We start from the raw sequence: 5,120 nt of genomic DNA, 5'->3' as shown, positions 1-5,120 counted from the left end.
CATTTTGTCTTTTTTCAAAAGAAAGTCAATTCCAGATACCCTAATCCTGCGCCTCCAAATAGAATTTCAGCAGCAACTAAGAATACCAATGCACAAGACAATATTGACAAGTTTGTCAACAACTACTAACAACTACAGAAAAAAATAATGTATTTAATTGTGAAATTATGGCAGACTCACAGTTCTCTGTGTATTTGTCTTACTTGGAAACAATTTCACAGTGCATCATCGAGCTTGAAGTTGTTGCACCTTGTAAAAAATTTCATGGGTGGGATCGCATGATAACTTTATTTTAGGACAATGGAGAAAACCTGGTTAACCCATATCTGTGGTGGCTGGGGGGAAGGGGGGGGGGGTCAGAACTGGAACTGATCTGCAAAACAAGTGAACAGTTAGAAAAGTCAGGAACATTATCTGTTACAATACTTCTCTCATAATGCTTTACAGATACACAATCAAAATAATTGCAGATAATGTAAGCTTTACAGAAGACATACTGATTCATACAAAATATGGTTCACATCAGAGAACAAGGACTGACAGGTCACACAATTAATTTTTTATTACTAGCCATGATATATATCTCTTCCTATGGTTATTCTGTTCAAAGTATGCCAAAGAGGTGGGTGGGGGTGTCTTCTTCTAACCTATTTGCATTCTACTTCCAATTTCGTGTTGTGAGAGAAAACTTCCAAACTGAACTCCACTCTTCACAACCAAACAACCAGAAATTCCCTTGTGTTGTGAGAAGCAACTAATTGTCCCATCATATGATCATATTAGCTGATCTCTCACATCTTAAAGATTCATATACATTCACATTTTATGTGACAATGTGTTTTCTTGGCATCCAAAACATAATGAGCAAGTTAAATTTTCTTTTAGTGCTTGTCATTGAGCATTTTTACTGCAGAATGGTTTGAGAACCACTCCAAAGATAAGAAGGTGCTCTGTATGCCCCACTTCCAATCTCAATCTTCCCTTCCAAATCATCTGGTATCAGACCCATTGAGCAAATGTGGGATGTCATTGAGCAATATGCGAAGTCTGACATTGCTTGGGTGCCTACAGATCAGAATATCTCCTTGTTGCTATGGACATCTTGTGGAAACCAAGCCATGATGCACCACCAGTGTGATTGGACTGAAAGTCATGCTACTAAGTAGGTGTCTCTGATTAAATTCCTCATAAGAATATGTTTTATAAGTCTCATAACCAGAAACCTTTACCCACTTCTTATTTAGTACTTATGAATGGCAGTCTCATGTTATCATCTTATTCTTCACTTTTACAGTTTCCCAAAAGTTCTAATACTGTTTACTCCAATTTGTATGTCATATGTCATAGTCATAGAGAAAAAAACAAAAATACAATGGTATAGAAATCAAGAGCCTACCCAGACTCTCAGTTGACAGGGTGTGATGGAGTGGTAAGTAATATCAGTTTCTTGAACAAGGGAGGTGGATGGGAAAGGTTCAAGGAAATGATGCACAATTACTTAAAAATTAAAATTCAAAACTATCAAAAAACTGTGTTTTTTTTCTCTAAACATGGTAAGCCTATTATTTTATAATAGGTACTACTGCATACAGTGTACAGACCTGTTGACTGTATGGTTTGTAAGATATTTGTGCGCCTTATATTTGCTTGTAGGCCACAAAATAATACAAATGATGTCATTACTTCATCCAAGATAACTACTTTCTTCAGGTCTCCTCACCTGAGCAAAGGCCTAACAAATAACAATGTGAAAACCATTGCTGGTGAACTTTCATTAGTCTACCACACAGTACCACACAATCTAAGCTATTGGAGCTTGGACTGTGCAATCAAACTTTCAAAAAACATGTTCAGCGAATCTAATATGCCAAATAAAATATCTTGCAAGCGAACTAAAGCTGAAATGATCATAATGAATGTATTGGTTCCTAAGCAGTGTGAACGATTTTATGGAAGTTTTAAATGACCCCAAAAAGTGTAGCATGTTCTTTTCCTTAAAAACAGAAGCTTCCAATCACCTAAACAGTAAAATGTTTCCAGTTGGAACAGAATTTTTTGACCCCTTTAGTGAAATTCAAAATAAATTGTTGGATTTCGTAGAACAGGTGGATGAAACTGCAATGGGTGTCCATAGGTTCTTAAAATACTCACTGAAGTCAAATAATTTGAATGTCAGTAATATGTCATCATTGTCCGCCCCTCGTGGTCTCGCGGTAGCGTTCTCGCTTCCCGAGCACGGGGTCCCGGGTTCGATTCCCAGCGAGGTCAGGGATTTTTCCTGCCTCGAGATGACTGGGTGTTGTTGTGTCGTCTTCATCATCATCATTCATCCTCATTACGGTCGGAGGAAGGCAACGGCAAACCACTTCCATTAGGACCTTGCCTAGTAAGGCGGTGCGGGTCTCCCGCATCGTTCCCCTACGCTCTGTAAAGAAGCATGGGACTTCATTTCCATTTCAATATGTCATCATATAATTGCCTATATAAATTATAGCAAGCAGTGTTCAGTCATGGAACTATTAATTAATGAGAATGAAAAAGTCCTCAAAGCCAGTTGTTTTAACTGTATGCTTCATAAAGCCATGAAACGTGCATGCAATTGTTTAGAATATGTACATGGTGAAGTGTTAATATTAAAAACATACAGCCACTTTTCCTGTTCTGCCAAATGAAGGAAAATGTTAAAATCATTTTTTGAATTTTTTCATGCTGTATTGGCTGAAATCCTGTGACATGTAAATGCTAGATCGTTATCTATCACACCAACTGTAAAAAGGCTTTTAAAAATTGTGAGCCTATAAGAAGCTATTTTAAAAACATAGATGATTCAGACCTTCCTACAGTTTTGAAAAAGTACTTTTGCAACAAAAATTTGTAGGTAGACACAATTATTCAGGCTTATATTAGTTTCTTTGTGAATATTGAAAATGTTTTCATTCAAAAAGCAAAATATTCAAATCTTGGTATTATGGAATAGCATGAAGCTGTGCATTTACTAATTAGTAAAATTAAACAGAGAAAAGAAGACAGATTTTTTGGTATAGGTACTCATAAATTGTTAGCCACTGTTCTGTATTCAAATTTGATTCTACTAGTGAGAACAACTTCCATGAATTCTATGATTCTTTAAATTCTTACTTAGTTAACAAATTTGATGACAGCTTAAAGTGTTTAATCCCACAACACCTAAAAAGGAAATTAACAATCAATGACATGCATGAAGTTGTGGAATGTGTCAAGCTGGATTGTGTGAATGAAGATGAATTATATGAGGAATTTTGTAGTTCTAATGATGCAATTAAATGTACTGTCTCTTTAGAGGGTAGCCTTAGCCAGAAATGAATAAAAGTTTCAACAACTTGGAAATCAAATAACATGAATTTTGAAAACTTGAGTAAGCTGGTGGGGCATGCTATGAGTATACCAGGAAGTAATGCTCACACTGAGAGGGCATTTTCTGTTATGAATAAAAAGTGTTCAAATGTTAGGAATAGAAGTAGTACAAACCTAATCAAACCTCAACTGCAAGATGCCTTGAGTTTTCTTTATGCATGCAGTGAATTATTTGAAAATGATATAAAACTACTGACTGCAGCAAATTTGTTGCAAAATATGTGTAAGTATTTGTGATGTGTAATTAAATAGTTATCTTTTACAAATACTGCTTTGATTTTTGGTGAAATTTTACTGTGCTCTTAATCTCCCTTATTTTTTGTCAAGGATATATGTATCTCCCTTATTTTGTTTTAAATGAGTTGGTCACCCTACCCAAGAGGCATCTTGCACTTTCAGTTGCAAGGAGAATAGTAGTGAATGGTGAAATATTTTTTAATTTAATGACAAATTTCTGTTTCTACACTTGCTACTAATCAATATCTATTACATATTTTGGCCTTCAGTAAACTGATAATGAGTTGATATATCTGATTGTGTCACATGTTGGGCTGCATGTTCAGTTTACAAAGACCTTAATATTTTTTATGAGTTTATTATTATTATTTTATTTTACAAAATAATTTATTCATTTTTGAGGTAGTTGCAAAGGAGTAGGGGATGGGGGCAGCAGAGGTGGCTGCCTTCCCCCACCCATCACTTTATACATCCTTGGTAGACATGTTGAAAAGGATCTCATGTTTCCACTAATTTGTGATGGAGGCACAGAAGGTAAGTGGAAATCATAGCAAATCAATGCAAATTAAAATTTAAAGTCCTAATAAATTGGTACCAAAGGAAAGACCCTATATAGATTCAACTGATGCTAAAGAAAGGGCAGTATACAGGTTGGTCCACTGATAGTGACCGGGCCAAATATCTCACGAAATAAGCATAAAACGGAAAAACTACAAACAACGAAACTTGTCTAGCTTGAAGGGGGAAACCAGATGGCGCTATGGTTGGCCTGATAGATGGCACTGCCATAGGTCAAATGGATATCAACTGTTTTTTTTAAATAGGAACCCCCATTTTTAATTACACATTTGTGTAGTACGTAAAGAAATATGAATATTTTGGTTGGATCACTTTTTTCGCTTTGTGATAGATGACGCTGTAATAATCACAAATGTATAAGTACGTGGTATCACGTAACATTCCACCAGTGCGGACGGTATTTGCTTCATGATACATTACCCATATTAAAATGGAACATTTACCAATTGCAGAAAAGATTGATATTGTGTTGATGTATGGCTATTGTGATCAAAATGCCCAACGGATGTATGCTATGTATGCTGCTCGGTATCCTGGATGACATCATCCAAGTGTCCGGACTGTTAATCAGATAGTTATGTTATTTAAGGAAACAGGACGTTTTCAGCCACACGTGAAACATCAACCACGTCCTGAAACAAATGATGATGCCCAAGTAGGTGTTTTAGCTGCTGTCATGGCTAATCCACACATCAGTAGCAGACAAATTGCGTGAGAATCGGGAATCTAAAAAAATGTCGGTGTTGAGAATGCTACATCAACAATGATTGCACCCGTACCATATTTCTATGCACCAAAAATTGCATGGTGACGACTTTGAACGTTGTGTATGGTTCTGCCACTGGGCACAAGAGAAACTATGGGCCAATGACAGATTTTTTGCACGTTTTCTATTTAGCGACGAAGCATCA

The sequence above is a fragment of the Schistocerca nitens genome, chromosome 9, assembly GCF_023898315.1.
Source record: "Schistocerca nitens isolate TAMUIC-IGC-003100 chromosome 9, iqSchNite1.1, whole genome shotgun sequence".
Taxonomy (NCBI): domain Eukaryota; kingdom Metazoa; phylum Arthropoda; class Insecta; order Orthoptera; family Acrididae; genus Schistocerca; species Schistocerca nitens.
The sequence above is the reverse complement of the archived record's forward strand: the minus strand, read 5'-3'. Positions refer to the sequence as shown.